The 16,603-nt window shown below is 42.7% G+C and overlaps 1 protein-coding gene across 1 annotated transcript in view; it reads left to right on the plus strand.

Moving 5' to 3' along the window:
• The first annotated feature begins 69 nt into the window (after positions 1-69).
• Positions 70-16,603, plus strand: part of NT5DC4 (5'-nucleotidase domain containing 4) — a 59,696-nt gene continuing 43,162 nt past the window's right edge. Inside the window, exon 1 of the mRNA XM_070512788.1 lies at positions 70-5,074. The gene's annotated coding sequence lies outside the window, so the exon portion shown is untranslated. The remainder of the gene's footprint in view (positions 5,075-16,603) is intronic.

Raw genomic sequence — 16,603 nt, forward strand, 5'->3', positions numbered from 1 at the left:
AGGAGAGTGAATATCTTAACAAGCGGGATCTACCGTCAAACTTAAAGTTCCCCACTTCTTATTATGTTTTTTGTAATCCCAGAATATATATGATATTACACCACAGAGGGGACTATTCTAAGTTTGGCCTTTTTTTCTTTAAATGGCGCAGACTAGGCATTTTCACATTAGCACGTATAGATCTCATTGTTTTTAAAGATTTTATTTATTTATTTATTTTTCCTTTTTCTCCCCAAAGCCCCCCGGTACATAGTTGTATATTCTTCGTTGTGGGTCCTTCTAGTTGTGGCATGTGGGACGCTGCCTCATCGTGGTTTGATGAGCAGTGCCATGTCCACACCCAGGATTCGAACCAATGAAACACTGGGCCACCTGCAACGGAGCATGTGAACTTAACCACTTGGCCACGGGGCCAGCCCTGAGATCTCATTGTTTTTAACAGTCTCAAAGTTTTCCTGTTTGAGTGGGTATTTTATCAGACCCTTATTTAGATTTGTTCTAGCTTTGCTATTATAAAGAATGCTAAAATGAGTGGTGTACATGTGTGTGTAGCTCAGTTTCATCTAAAAATTCTTTGTCCTGGGCCAGCTCCGATGGCCTAGTGGTTAAGTTCAGTGCACTCCACTTCAGCAGCCTGGGTTCACTTCCTGGGCACGGACCTACACAGCTGTGCTGGTGGTCCACATACTGAAAAATAGAGGAAGATTGGCATGGATGTTAGCTCAGGGCGAATCTTCCTCAGCAAAAAAAACAAAAACAAAATTCTCAGTGTTCTGTTCTTCAATCTTGACCTGTTATCTCTCTTACCCTTGATCAGAACAGTTAATGAAAGTGCATTGCTTTTCAAAGTAGGTTGATGGTTCTTGTCCCAAGAGTTAGTTTTAGGAAGATGATTTTTAGAAGCCATACAGTAACAGGGTGAAGGCTTTGCCTGCCTGACCTGCACCTGAGAGAGGTTAGACCGCTGGTTGGGTACAAGCCATGGAGTCGCTCAAAAAAAGTTTGCCATTTACTACCAGGCACTCAACCAAGATTTTTATATACTTTTAATTCTCAAGACCTTTTACAATAAGTCTTACTCTTATTTTACAGATGATGAAACAGACCTGGAGAACTGCTGTATCTTTCCCAATATTATATGTTAGCAGAGAATGAACATCAGTTGTAGCCTTTGGGCCTGGCTGAAAATATTCTTGAGACTTTTTGAGGAAGGAGGAGGGGACTGTGGTAAAGGAGCACCAGCATTAAGCCCTGAACTGGGGGTTCTAGAGGACACCCTCTGGGAGTTTTGGTACTGGCTTCGTTTACTGGTGCTCTGTGAGCTCACCCAAGCTCAGAGCCTGTCTTTGCCCTGTGATTAAATGAATAGTAACCCTCCCCAACATTTTTGGCTTGGCTCAAGAGAAGGCAGCTGAGAAAAATACTTGAACCCAGCATGTGTTTCTCTAGGAAGAGCACCTAGATCTGGGGAAGAGGAACGCCAAGAACTAGGAAGAGACCAGAAGGAGTTTGTATTTCCATATATAGTAATATTTGCCACGAGCCAGGGACATGCTGGCGAGCCCTTTAAAATCAAGGTTGTAGGGGCTGGCCCGGTGGCCCAGTGGTTAAGTTCGTGTGCTCCGCTGCAGGCGGCCCAGTGTTTCGTTGGTTCGAATCCTGGGCGCGGACATGGCACTGCTCATCAAACCACGCTGAGGTGGCGCCCCACATGCCACAACTAGAAGAACCCACAACAAAGAATATACAACTATGTACTGGGGGGCTTTGGGGAGGAAAAGGAAAAAAAAAGCTCTTTAAAATCAAGGTTGCACATGTGCATACTAAGGAGTCATGCGATTCATCACGCCTTGTAACAAAAATGGGTCTCGCCACCATTTCTTCCTTTCCCGAGGCACGCTCTTTCAATTCTTTTGGTGTTTACCTCTGTATATCTAAATATGCTTGTATTACTACTTGGCCTTTTCAGTTTTGGGCTCTTAACTTCCTATATTGGAAGATGATGTTTAGTTTAATCTTCAGCTTTTACCATACACAGACCGTAACCTCCCCCCTTCACTGTATAATTGGGTCTTAATTTTGGTAAGAACAGTAGAATATTCCAAAAATATTACTGAGCTGCTGAGTCTTGTAGTAAATGTATCGTGATCACTTTTCCTGTGCAGTTATGTGTTGCTTAACGATGGGGATACGTTCTGAGAAATGCATTGTTAGGTGATTTCATCGTGCAAACATCGCACATTGTACTTAACAAACCTATATGGTATAGCTTATTGCTCCTAGGCTGCAGACCTGTACAGCATGTTAACTCTGTTGCATACTGTAGGCAACTGTAACACAATGGTATTTGTGTATCTAAACATATCAAAACAGGAAATGTACAGTAAGAATATGGTATGAAAGATAAAAAGTGGTCCGCCTGTATAGGGCACTTAGCATGAATGGAGCCTGCAGGACTGGAGTTGCTCTGGGTGAGTCTGAGTGAGCGGTGAGTGAAGGTGAAGGCCTGGGCCATCACTGTACACTTAGGCTATACCAAATTTATCAACAAAGTTTTTCTTCAATAATAAATTAACCTTAGCTTACTGTAACTTTTAGTAAACTTTTAAATTTTTTTAACTTTTGTAATAATAACACAGCTTAAAACAAACACATTGTACATCTATACAAAAATATCTTCTTTATGTCCTGATTCTGGAGGCTTTTTTCTGTTTTAAAAATTTATTTTTTTTCTTTTCAAACTTGTTTGTTAAAAAGACACAAACTCTCACATTAGCCTAGACCCACACATGGTCAGCATCGTGAATATCACTGTCTTCCACGTCTACATATTCTCCACTGGAAGGTTTTCAGGGGCAATAGCCCGCATGGAGCCGTCATCTGTGATAACAGTGCTTCCTGGAACACCTCCTCAAGGACCTGCCTGAGGCTCTTGAGGAGGTGTCACTCTTTTCAGAAGTATGTCCATGATGGTTTGCTTAGTGTGTGTTGTCTTTTCATCAGATTTACTTGTAAGCAGATAATGCACCATGAACATTCCTCTCTACTAATGGAAACCTTTTGATGTCAGGTCCGTGTTTTCAAAATTTTTAAGGAGTTTATTGAGATGTGCAAGAGCTTCTAAACCCTTCACTGAATTTTCTTGGGAGTTCTTTTTCTTGGCAGTTTCCTTTTCTCTTGCTTCTTCAGCTATGTGTTCTTGTTCAGTTCCAGCGACTCCTCATTAGTCAATTCCTCAGGAGCCATCTCCCTCTTCAGTGTCCACCTCAGTTGCAGCAATAGCCTGGGCAAAGGTCCTCAGGTAGTAGGCCTTTAAAAGCTTCTATAACTCCTTGATCCATTGGTTGGATCAAAGAGGTGATGTTTGGAGGCAGAAACACTGCTTTGATGTTGGGACGAAGATCAATAAAAGGAGGATGTCCAGGAAGCATTATCCACAAATAAACGACATCTTGAAAGGTATGTTATTCTCTAAACAGTACTACATTCCGCTGGCATAGGAATTCAGGAGGGCTTCTTGGAAGAGGAGCTGAGTCATCATTGACTTATTGCTCCTGGTAGTACACTGGCAGTGGGTGCCTATTGATATGCTTGAAGGCCCAGGGATTCTCAGATCACAGAGTTTCAATTTGTAGCCTGCAACATTGCCCCCAAGCAGGACTTATCCTGTGCTTAAAAGTGTTGAAACCCGGCTTTGAATTGGCCTCCTGGATGAAAGTCCTTTCAGGCATCTGTTTCCAGAATAGGGAGGTTTCATCCATATTGAATATTTGCTCTGGCAAGTAATTTTCCTCCACAATCAGCACATTATGTAGAGTTTCCAAAAATGCTTCAGCTGCCTTCACATGAGCACTCGCAGACTTCACCACTCAACTTTCACATGATGTAATGAGCAATAAACAATTCAAGAATCAGGCTACTCAGAGCTAAGAAGAAATTCAACATCCTAGTCAAGTCCAGCCTTTTCTTTCAACACTGCAAACAATCTTTGCTTTGGCCGTGATCGTCATGGCGCTGAGAGGAATATGCTTCTGTGTCTGGTCTTCAATACGGATCATTAGCAGTTTCTCCATGTGTGACGGCCCTTCTCGAATTTTCGTTAGTCTTGTTGCCTTCAACAAAGCAGATTCTTTAACAGCTTCCAACGCTTTGTTCTTGTTCTTCAAGATTGTAGGTATGGCAGAATGGGACATGCCTGACTGGTAAGCAATAACCATCACTGATTTTCCACCTTCATAATCCTTAGGTTTAGTTTTGTTTCCAGGTCAATCATCCAGTGTGACCTCTTACTGGCAACATTAGCAGTGGATTTTGTACACTTAGGAGCCATAGTGAACAAAACAACATGAAATTAAATGAAGCATGAGACACGATGTAATCAAGAGATGCAGTAAACACGAGATGTATGAGGCTGCTGCTGGCGTAACATGGCATACTGTTTTACAGGAAACTTTTATTCTGTTTTATTTTAATTTCATTTATTTATTTTTTGAGGAAGATTGGCTCTGAGCTAACATGTGCTGCCAGTCCTCCTCTTTTTGCTGAGGAAGACTGGCCCTGAGATCACATCTGTGCCTATCTTCCTCTACTTTATATGAGGGATGCCTGCCACAGCATGGCTTGCCAAGTGGTGCCATGTCTGCACCCGGGATCCGAACCTGCAAACCCTTGGCTGCCAAAGCAGAATGTGCGAACTTAACCGCTGTGCCACCGGGCTGGTCCCAAGGAAACTTTTTAATAAGTAGAAAGAGTACACTCTTAAATAATGATAAAAAAGTATAGTATAGTAAATACATAAGCTAATAACAGTCATTATCATTACCAAGTATTATATAGTGTACATAACTATTGTATGTGCTGTACCTTTATGTGACGCAGTGCGGTAGGTTTGTTTACACCAGCATCACCACAAACACGTGAGTAATGCATTGCACCACCACATTCCTACGGCTACGATGTCACTAGGCGAGAGGAATTTTTCGGCTCCGTTATAGTCTGGGACCGCTGTTGTATATGCAGTCTGTCGACTGAAACGTTACGCAGCGCATGACTGTAAAACTTTGTTTTCCCTGAAGTAAGTTGTCTTTTTTTTAGTTTCTTTTCAGTAATCCATGCCGAAGCTGTCAGTTGTCTCATTTCCTCTGAGGACTATCAGAAGCAACAGGAGTGTCATTCATTCGTTAGGGAAGCCCCCTCCCAGCTTCCGATCTGCTCTCTTGCAGACGGTTTCACTTCTGCTGCCTAAACTTTCCCTCTCTCATTCTGGGCATTTCTTTTACCTCCTTTGTTGGATTTCCTATTTCCTGTAACCCTTGATTTCGTTTTTCTTCGTGGTTGCCTTGTTTTTATAGAGAACACCTAGCAGCTTCCGGAGAAAGAGTCGGGGAGGATTTTTTTTGAGACCTTGCGCATCTGAATGTGTTTTTATTCTGTCTTCATATTTGATGATTTGAGCATAGACTCTAGGTTCGAAATAATTTCCCTTAAATACAAAAGCATAGCTTTCAGTGCTGCTATGGAAGTCTGAAGCCTTTCTGATGACTGATCCCTCATGTGTGTGACCCATCTTTCTGGGTGCTTGTTGGATATTTAGTTTTTAGTGTTGGAAACTTGGCAGTAAAGAGTTGGCTTATTTTTAAATGGACTGAGTAATTCACTCCTTTGAAGTCTAGAAATTCACATCGTTTAGTTCTAGGAACTTCCTGAGTTACTTTGATATCCTCCACACCTTTTTTCTTTCTTTTCTTTTGAGCTTTCTAAGCTACTGAACTAGTACTCCAATTTCCCATTGTTTTGCTCAATACAGTTATCTGTTTCTCTGACCTTGGCCTTTTTTTGAGAGGTGTCCTCAACTCTATTGTCAAATCCTGCTATTAAGATTTCTGCTCTTTTTTTTTTTCCTGAGGAAGATTCGCTCTGAGGTAACATCTGTGCCAATCTTCCTCCATTTTTTCATTTGTGGGACACTGCCACAGCGTGGCTGGTGAGTAGAATAGATCCATGCCTGGGATCTGAATCTGCCAACCAGGGCTGCTTTTGGGCTGCCAAGGCAGAGCATGTGGAACTTTAGCCACTCTGCTATGGGGCCAGGCCTCTGCTCATTTTTAATTTCCAAAGCTGAAAAAAAATAGCATTCTGGGGGCCGGCCCCATGGCTGAGTGGTTAAGTTTGCCTGCTGCACTTCGGCGGCCCAGGGTTTTGCTGGTTCGGATCCTGGGCGCAGACATGGCATCACTTGTCAGGCCACACTGAGGCAGCATCCCACATGCCACAACTAGAAGGACCCACAACTAAAAGTACGTAACTATGTGCTGGAGGGATTTGGGGAGAAAAAAGCAGAGGAAAAAAAAAAGATTGGCAACAGTTGTTAGCTCAGGTGCCAATCTTTAAAAAAAAAATAGCATCCTATTTCAGGGATGCAATCAATATCTATTCTTTGAGAATATTAATGATAATTTTAATCTATCAAAACCTTTTTCTTCCTATTTTTTTACCCTGGCTTTTTATTCTAGTTTCTCTCATGCCAAGCTTTCCTTAGCTGCCTGGTGATCTTTGGTCATCTGCTCATATTTAAGAGTGGAGCACTAAAATGCTGGTGGGAAGCTCAGTGTGTGAGTGGCACTTGTGGGCTTCTGGGGCCTTTATCTTGGGCAGTGGTTCTCAACCAGGGGTGATTTTTCTTGCTGCTGCCTCCCGGGATATGTGTGGCAATATTTAGAGACATTTATGGTCACAGTTGGGAGATGCTACTGGTCGGAGATGTTGCTGTAAACATCCTCCAGCACACAGGGGCAGCCCCCTACAACAAAGAATTACTTGGTCTAAAATGTCAAAAGTGCTGAGGTTGAGAAACCCTGATCTAGGGTGATCTGGTTAAGACTATTTCCTTAGAGGAATCCCAGAGAAGAATCCAGAAGGTAGAAGCTTGACTGCTCAAAGTTCCGGGGCACAGTGGAGGAAGAGGTCACTATGTATTTAATCTCTTTGTTTTCAGTACAGACAGTCCTCGTTTTGTATGGCTCCAGTATGCACACATTTATTACCACCATTTAGGTAAATAACACCAGTTCCCCAACAACACAGTTCAAATTTCAGTTGCTGTGTACATTAACTGTGAGTAATTGCATAAAGTACGAACTTTAATGCTAGCTCTTTCAGTCCACAGATCACATTTACAAAAGAACAAATGTGTGTCATGATCAATGACCTATCAGGTCACTTCTTTCAAAGTCTGGGTGATTGGTTGCTGGGCACTTACTACTCAGTTCACTTATGGATGACAAAGCTTTTGGTGGTGTTGCCTCCTTATCTGCCAGCCGTAGGGAGAGACTGTGGGCTTTTAGCTCTACTGTAAGATGATGCTCCAGATTCTCTTGGGGGCTTGAATGAAAGTGTGAAGACTTGCTGTTTACCATCAAACACAACTTTCATTGATCTAGCCAACGAACCAAGAGGTTATTTCAACTTTTAACAGAATTTTTGGACAGGCTCCACAACTGAAGATTTTGCAATTTCTTTAGCTGAGGTTTGAAAGAAATCAAAAGCATCGTGGCAGAACGTAGCAGTAACATGCAGTGTGGCAGAATCTTACTGCACTGCAGATAACTTGGCAGGATTCGAAGTAAACATAAATTGAGTTGAACTTGACCGTGGGAAGGTTGACGCTGCTGCTGTTTGAGAGATTCTAGATAGGCAGCCAGAGGAACTTAGTGAAGGCGCACCTTCAGCGTAAATTAGGAAGGGGATTATGATGAAAACGATGCGGTTGTCCCAGAGGAAGTGACCGTGGCTGAAACGTCACGTTAAGGGACTTCTCGGAGGTATTTCACAACAGTGAAAGAAAGGTACAAAGTTGAAAGCTGATCCAAAAACACTTTAATCCCAATATTTCTCATGTTTTAAATTACATGTACTAAAATAGTTTTACTATTTTTTTCATTTTTGTATACATTTATAACTGTCAGTTTTAATGTTTTGACAAAAATTCTTAAAATTCACAGGACAACCATCATCTGTCCTGTTGATTATTAGATCAGTTTGCATGGTTTCAGCTGGCAGGGTCTTTTTTGTGGACCCACACCTACTGTGCAAAGTGAGAGCTGCCTGTATCTTACTTGCTCTCAACTCTGACCAGTTTCCTGAACCCTGGACCCTCTCTTGTGCCCTTTATAAAATAAACTTGCAGTCTAATACCACATGGAAGACAGGCATCTGAGTATAGCATGGGGCAAAGGATCTGGGGGCTTAACTGCTGTGGCTTAAAAAAAATGTTTAATTATGGAGATTTTGGAATATACACGACAAGAGAAGGATAGAATGAATCCTGTGTACTATGTACTCATAATCCAGCTCTAAGAACAATCAACCTTGTGCTGTCGTTGCCTCTCTCCTTCCTCACACACTAAAAACTTTTCACTGGAGTATTTTAAAGCAGATCTCAAATGTATCATCTCACCTGTCAAATACTTGGCGATATGTCACAAAGATTGTGTTTTGTTTCTGTGTTTAAACGTTACCTCAATGGACCCTAACTCCTTCTCAGACTTTTGGGCTTCCTGGCTCTAACCCCTCCGTCATAGTCTTGAGAGGTCCCTTGTTCTCCAATTTCTGAGCCTGTCAGTGGCCGTTGTAGCTTCTTCCTTCTCGAGTCTGCCGCATCTATTCCCACTTGCTGTCTCGCTTCCACGATTTCGTGGTGGTGTCAACTCGCCTGTTGACTATGTCTCTACAATAGTCCCTTACTGCCTGCCATTTTGGTGGTGTTTCAGAGGGAGTGAAGGTAAATGTTTCCATCTGTCTTTACCTAGGAATTCTTGACTAGTTGATATTTCAGTATTTTTTTTAAAGTGAAAAATTTATTGGAAGGTTTAAATTGAAAATTTTTTGAACAATTAAGCATAGAAGGTAGAGTGAAAGAGCCTTGCTTGCTTTCCCCTTTCTCAGTCCCACTGCCCAAAGTCACTGTCAATAGCTTGCATGGCAGCGACTTGTGGTTACTGTCAATAGCTTGCATATCTTCTCAGGCTTTTTGCCTGTGCATGTGTGTACACATGCGCACACATGCATGCACACACACACTTGGCAGAATCTATCTTTTTAGGAATTGAAGCTGTTTATTCCTTGGTAAAGCCCCCTTGGCATCTAGAAGTTAAAAGGTGTCCTTCACAGAATAAACAGGTCAATATTGAGTCACTTGGTTAACCTACTATGTAGCTGAGAACGAGATAAATGTTACACAATCATGCAGGTGTTTACTTACAAGTTGCCAAACCTTTACAAGCCAGGCTAAGCTTTAGGCTAAGCCAGTGCTTTCAACATTGCATTTCCTGATTGGCAGGAAATAAAAGGATTTGTTCTCACTCTATCTCACTCTTTCACCTTCAGGCAACATAAAGCTGCTTAGAGACCAAAGGTGACAAGGTTAAGGCTCCTGCTGATTAAAAGCTCGGTTGTGGTGTTCCTTATAAAATCTAGTGGTACGGAGATGCCTGGTCTATTAAAACCCTTTCTTCACTGGGCAGTGCACATGGATTTGCAAATGTCAGTTGCCGGTGGTTTCTCTTGGCTCACACCAGAATCTTATTTAGTGCTCCAAATTTCAATAAGGTTACTGAACTCATACCCCGTGGTGTGAAAGTTGTTTCTCTTTAACAGTTCTCTGCCTTTATCTGTGCCTCTAAATTCTTTAACCGTCCATTGTTTCACCAGAGACGCAGGGAGAGATTTGAAGAGCTGGGAACGGTCAGGCAGCAGGAGATTGCCGAGGTGCTTATACCAAACTGTTGCTTTTGTGACAGATGGAGACTTTTGAGATTTTATTAATAGATTTGTAAAATAACTACTAAAATAAAACACTAGAGTTGCTCGTTGGCAGTAGTCCTTGCCTTTCTAATGTTCGGGCTCTTGTGTAAACCCCTTTGGTGATATTCAGAGATGATGCTGGATTTCTTCATCTTATCCGAACATACTGTGGTGCAGTGCAGAATGCTACTTATTAAAGGAGCAAGATGGTTATTTTCTGGGGACTGCTGAAATTACAGCAAGGTCTCCCCTCCCAGAGTATTATTTCTAAAGACCTAGATAGCAGGTTTCTACTTCCCATTCATTCTATTTCTAGAAGCAAGCAAATGTTCTCTAATTGCAGGCTTGGGCTGAATGCCTCAGCAGTGTTTCCCACTGTGCTAATTGGAAAAATATAATTTTCAACTAACTGTGTCCTGCTTTGCAAAATAATAGTTGGCAGCTGAGTTGTGAGTTTAGTTCCTAAAGTGAAATAGTACTTTTCAGTTTAGCACAAAGGATGATGGACCTTTAGAAATCCTAGGGAGAACCTACGCTGTGTACAAAGACCATTAGAGATCAAACTTCAGCCTATAAGAACCAAGTTCCTATTGATGTGATGTCTTTTTCTAGGGGCTTTTATTAAATTTAATTTCAATTAAAAAATTTGGGGAGGCTAGGTTCTGGGAATGTTATTCAATATTGCCCATTAGTTGCACAGTCATATGATGGGCCTTGTGTACCCTATTGATTTTGAAAGGAGGTAATTTTCTTTTATCTAGCTCTTGGCTTCTGGCAAGCTCTCCATTAGCCTAAATGGGGTTGGCCTTGCCAGCTTTTTGGAAATACTGTCCGCTTGCGAGTATAAAGTCGATGTGACACTTCTGTTTAGAATCTTTGGTTTTTCTTAGAGTAGCTCTGTTGTGTTCTACCCGGAATCACTGTCCAGCATAGAAAAAGCCTATAGATTCAAAGTTTCCATCGGAATCAGAGATCTTAAAGGCAGGCGATTACCTCCCCTGTGCAAGTAGTTTAGATGCCTTATTAAGAAAAATGTGCATTCCAGAGGGTGGGATATAAACCTCACTCTTGGTACCAATTTCTGCTTCAGAATCCAGTCAGAAGACAGAAATCATAGGTGTTTTAACAGAGAATGTAATAAAAGAGTTGTTAACTAGGCGTAAATTGTTAACCAATAACAGAAATGGCAAAAAGCAAACACAAAAGTATCAGGGAGGTAGCAACTACAGAGGCTGGGACAACAAAGACAAGAGGGTGGAATGGTTAAAACTTTAGAAGCTTGGAGAAGAGAACCTGTGAAGCTGAATCTCAGGCCTCTGAGGCAGGGTCATTACTTGGCTGGTGCTGGTGTCTCAGCTTGGAAGAGGCCCATCTGCTGAGGACCCAAACCACTGAGGGGGGCATGCTGGCTGCTAGTGACTTTCAGAGGTATGTGTGGAGAGGCTGATTCTGTGAGGACTGAAAAACCGCCAGCAGGACTCAGCTGATGTGAGGGCGACCTTCACAGGAGCAGGAAGCAGCTTCCTTTTCCCTGCAGTCTCCTCGTAGCTCCCCCTGTTGGCAGACCACAACCGGCTGGCGAACGGGTGGTTGGAAGAGTGCCAGCCCTAGCGTCACCTCAAAGTATGGGGTGTGGGGTTTGAAGCTGAGCAATGATAGCTTAACAACCAACGCAGGGGTGTCTGCCAATTTCTCCATTTTAAAAGTGTCTTTGGAATGGCTACCTTATCTGTGGGGTGAAACTTTGAAACTGTGTGACTGTCCTGTGCCCCCTCTGTCTTTCAACCCAGGGCTTCAGTGTTCACTGTTGAATCTTGCCTGATTCAGTTTTTACCAAGGTGGTTGTAAAATGGTGGTTTTCTGTTTTTCTCATTTCTTGTATATTAGTTGGCATTCTTCGGTAAAGGAGAGCTTTCCCTCTCCCTCAGCCCTTGCCCTGGGAAATGTGGTTTTCAGCTGGGTGGCCACCTACCCAGCTACAAGCTGGAGTTGTTTTACTAAGGACTGTGGTAGAGCAGGTGCTGGTGTAGGCAGCTGGTGCTCTGTCACAGTCCCAAGCCTAAGCAGCCGTATTACTGCAGTTGAAGCCGTGATTGACTTGAATAGTAAAAGCTTTAGAAGGAATTAATCAGTGTTTTACATATGAAAAGGTGAGGGGAATTCACAGGTGGTGTGGTGTCATTCTCCTGAGAGGACCACATAGGCCAGTGGTTCTTAGCCTTGGCTGCACATTGGACTCACCTGGAGAGCTGAGGCCTGGGTTCCATCCAGTGGCATTGGGATTTAATTGGTATGGGTGTGACCTGGGCATCAGGATTTTTAAAAGCTCTCTTGAGGATTCCAATATGCTTCCAGGGTTGAGAACTCTGAAACTGGTCACATGGGGTAAATTAGTGCCCTCTCTTGCATCCCATTGGACAGGAATGAAGGAACTCAACTAGGTATATTGGCATGTCTTGCTTTCAAATCAGTATTTTAAAAAATCTGCCCAATGTTAGTGTTTGACCATGCAGCATATTTGTAAATTTGACTTTTCCTCCTCAAAAAAAACAAGTTGATTGTTCTCAAAATTCTATCTGACTCAGCCGGTCCATATCCAGGCAACCTGATGCAGAGTGCTTCTCATGACTTCAGTCACAAACTCATTTGAGCTTCTGTAAAAAAGGAAACACCTTTCTCTGTCTTAAGGATGGAATGAAGGAGAGATAGCCAAAGTTGGGTAAATAGCAAACGGTGGACTGTCTGAGTAAATATGACAGCAGTTGCTACAGTGTATTGGGCCTTTGCCACATCCCCAGCATTGTGCTACATATTTAATATAAAGTAGGTCTTTAAAACTTTTAAAATTTGATGTGAAATATTTCGGATAGAATAGGTTATATAAAGAATAAAATAATGAACACTCTTGTACCCACCATACAGTTTAAGCTTCCAGGGCCTGGATTGTTTTCCCCTTCTTCCATTCAGGACTCCTGACTACTGACTGAATTTAGTGTTTATTATTTCTTTTTATTTTTTGCTACACGTGTATGTGTCCCTGAAGGCTGCATAACGTTGTTTTGCGTGTAGTCAAGCTGTATGTACATGATCTCAGACGATATGCATTCTTCTAAAATTACGTTTTTTTGTTTGGCATCGTAGTTTGAGATTCCTCCATGTTAGAAGGAATTCGTCCATTCCTCCGGCTCATTCATGACCACACCCAGTTTGTCATCTGTTTTCCTTGCCAACATTTCGGTGGTTTCCCATTTTTGGCAATTAAAAACAGTGCTACTTAGAGTTCTTATATGAGTTTCTTTAGGCACCTGTGCAAAAGTTCCTTTAGGGTTTAAGTGGAGGAGTAGAATTGCTGCCATGTAGTATATGTTCATCTTTAATCTTATCAGGTATTACCAAACTCATCTCCAAAATTGAACCAGTCTGTACTCTCATTAGCAGTACATGAGTTCTAGTTCTACGCCTTTGCAAACTCTTGATATTGTCAGACTGTAAAAATTTTACCAAATATATTATTTCCTAATCCTCCCAACAATCCTATCAGGTAGTCTTCTTATTTCAGGTGAGGAAATTGCGTGTCTGATATTAAGTAATTTGTCCAGGGTCACAGTAAATAATTGATAAGAGTTGATTCTAACCCGAGTCTACCAGATGCCAAAGCTCTTGATTAACGTAAGTCATTACAATATAGTGGAGCTTCAGAGTCTGTAACTGGAGATGAGTATCCTCAGGTATGAGAGAGGACAGCTGGGCAAAGGACCAGGATTTAGGAAGGAATAAGAGAGGCTGACATAAAAGAAGAAGAATATAAGCAAGTGTGTTGGTAATGGCTTGTCTGTCGCACCAGCATGCAGAACTGACATAAGAAAAGGATAACTGTGGCAGTTTAAAAATGGCTACAGATTCTTTCACCCTTTTCCATAGAGGTGGGGTCTCTGTCCCCTCTCCTTAAATCTAGGTAGTCTTTCTCTGCTTTGAGCCATAGTGTTTGGCAGAAGTGACTGCCAATTTCCAGGCCGAGGCCTTAAGAGGCTGGCAGCTTCCACCTCCTGTCTTTTAGAACACTTGGTCTGGGGAAAGGTAGGTGCCATGTAGGAAGTCTGACCACCTTGAGATTGCTGTGTTGTGAGGTAGCCCAAGCAGGTTGAAAGAGTGGAACCAAGGCCCACTGGCCAACAGCCAGCACCAACTCGCCAGCCGCGTGAATGAGCCATATTGGAAGTCAAGTCCCCAACCTCAGTTGAGACATCTCAACTGATGCCATGAGGAGCAGACAAGAGCAGTCAGGCTTGAGCCCTTCCAAATCCCTGATCCTCCAGACTGACCAAAATAAAGTACTTGTTTTGAGCTGCTGATTTCGGGATAGTTTGTTATGTAACAGTAGATAACCAGAGTTAGAGCTAAGGCAGAGCTGAAGGGAAGATATTTTTTATCCTTCATGGATATTGCAAAATATGTATATTTAATGCATTCCAAAAATTTAAAGATTGGCACCTGAGCTAACAACTGTTGCCAATCTTTTTTTTTTTCTGCTTTATCTCCCCAACCCCCCACTCCCGCCCCCGTACATAGTTGTCTATCTTAGTTGCAGGTCCTTCTAGTTGTGGCATGTGGGACGCCACCTCAATGTGACCTGATGAGTGGTGCCGTGTTCGCACCCAGGATCCCAACAGGCAAAACCCTGAGCCGCCACAGTGGAGCGCTCGAACTTAGCCACTCGGCCACGGGGCCAGCCCCCATTTAAAAATTTTAAATCCACACAATATGACTATTTTGAGTTGACTTTTTCCATGTTATACAAGCAGTATATTATAAATTCACCTACCCATGACTGTGGTTCTACTATTTTCTTTTTTCCATGTTCTGTTCTAGTCTTTGCAGTAACTACATATTTCATTTCTTTTTTTTGTTTTTGGGGTTTTTTTGTGTGTGAGGAAAATTGGTCCTGGGCTAACGTCTGTTGTCAATCTTCCTCTTTTTGCTTGAGGAAGATTGTCGCTGAGCTAACATCTGTGCCAGTCTTCCTCTATTTTCTGTGAGATGCCACCACAGCGTGGCTTGAATAGTGGTGCTAGGTCTGCGCCCAGGATCCAAACCTGCGAACCCCAGGGCACTGAAGTGGAGTGTGTGAACTTAACCACTACACCACCAGGCCAGCCCCTTTAATTTCTAATTATGAAATTATATAGAATTTAAATTTCCTGTGTCATAATTTTTAGATGGATTTGGTCAAAAGGAAATCAATAATTAGACTGCCAAATTAGTCATAGTTCACATTAATTTAGCACTCACTTTTCTTTAACTCATTTAATAGTCACAATAACTCAATCAGGAAGTTATATCTTACAGATGAGAAGACTAGGCATTCTGGAAGTTAGGAAACAATCCGTGGTCACCCTCACACATAAGGAATGTGTCATTACAGTACTGGAGAAAGTTAAAGCAAAGGGGGGCAGTTTATCTGGTGCCCGTACAGAAAGAAAACATTCAACAGGGAAAGCAGGAGCATTTCCAAATCAGAGATAAATGAGATTGCCAACTGCCAATTGGACTGCTCTTCTTAAAGTGAGTGAGTGCTAGGAAAATTATTTAAGGAGCATTCAAACAACTTTGGCTGTACGCTTTGGCAATAGCTCCTTGAGAAAAATCTGCAGCCAGCAGAAAATCTGGATACCATAGAGACAACACCATTGAGATTTCTACATGTGTTTGGAGAAAAGAGTCCTTACCACGAATCCTGTGACCTGTGCTTTTGGGGTCTTCAAAGCCAATAAAAATAAGTAGATGAAAGAAGGAAAAGGAATATAAAGAACAGGGTGGTTATTATTGGCTTTGTAGATAGTAGAGATGCCTGTTACCCATTTCTGGGATTTTATTGCTAGAATCTTGTACTCTTGGTAATATCTCCCATATCCATGAACCAAGGTGGAGTGTTGGACTAAGCACAGTCTGATTTGCAGGCATTATTATAAGCATATTGATAACGCGATAATGCTGCCATTTATTGAATGCCTGGCATGCAACTTTGGCATTCCCAGTGAAACCCCATGGTCTATGGCAGCCTGGTCTACCCTGACTGCGGGAGGAAACTTGAGGAATCATGGTGCCAAAACAGGCTATGCCTTGGTTTGCCCTCCCCCTGTGTGAAAGAGGGAGTCCCCTCCTCCTCCCCCCAACCCCCGCCAACCTTGCAGAACTTTCTGTCAAACAGAGCAGAGTTCATGTGTAGGAGCCACTGATTTACTTGATGACACAAAACTGCTGGTACAAGCAGATGAGAAACATGTTTTGGAAAGATAGAGAGGCTGTTCCGGGCATTGCCTCTGCAAAGCCGCTGAGCTAACACCACGTTGGGGCTTGCTTCCTTGCTCGGTACCTCCTGAGAAGCCCTCCTGGCACTGAGGAAGAGCCAAGCATCTTAGGGAGGGCAGTGGCTAGGGCAGGCCAGCCGTCCCTAGGGCACTTTTTGCTATGATAGTTGCAGATTGTTTCTCAGCCAAGACACTTACACGGCCCCTGTGACTTAGTGCTTGTGTGTGCCCTTTCTTTTTTTTCTGAGGAACATTAGCCCTGAGCTAACATCTGCTGCCAACTCTTCTCTTTTTGCTGAGGAAGACTGGCCCTGAGCTCACGTCCTTGCCTATCTTCCTCTACTTTCTGTGTGGGACGCCTACCACGGCATGGTTTGCCAAGCGCTGCCATGTCTGCACCCGGGATCCAAACCAGCGAACTGCCAAAGTGGAATGTGCGCACTTAACCGCTGTGCCACTGGGTGGCCCCTTGTGTGTGCCCTTTATTGAGGATC

The sequence above is a fragment of the Equus asinus genome, chromosome 6 (assembly GCF_041296235.1).
Source record: "Equus asinus isolate D_3611 breed Donkey chromosome 6, EquAss-T2T_v2, whole genome shotgun sequence".
Taxonomy (NCBI): domain Eukaryota; kingdom Metazoa; phylum Chordata; class Mammalia; order Perissodactyla; family Equidae; genus Equus; species Equus asinus.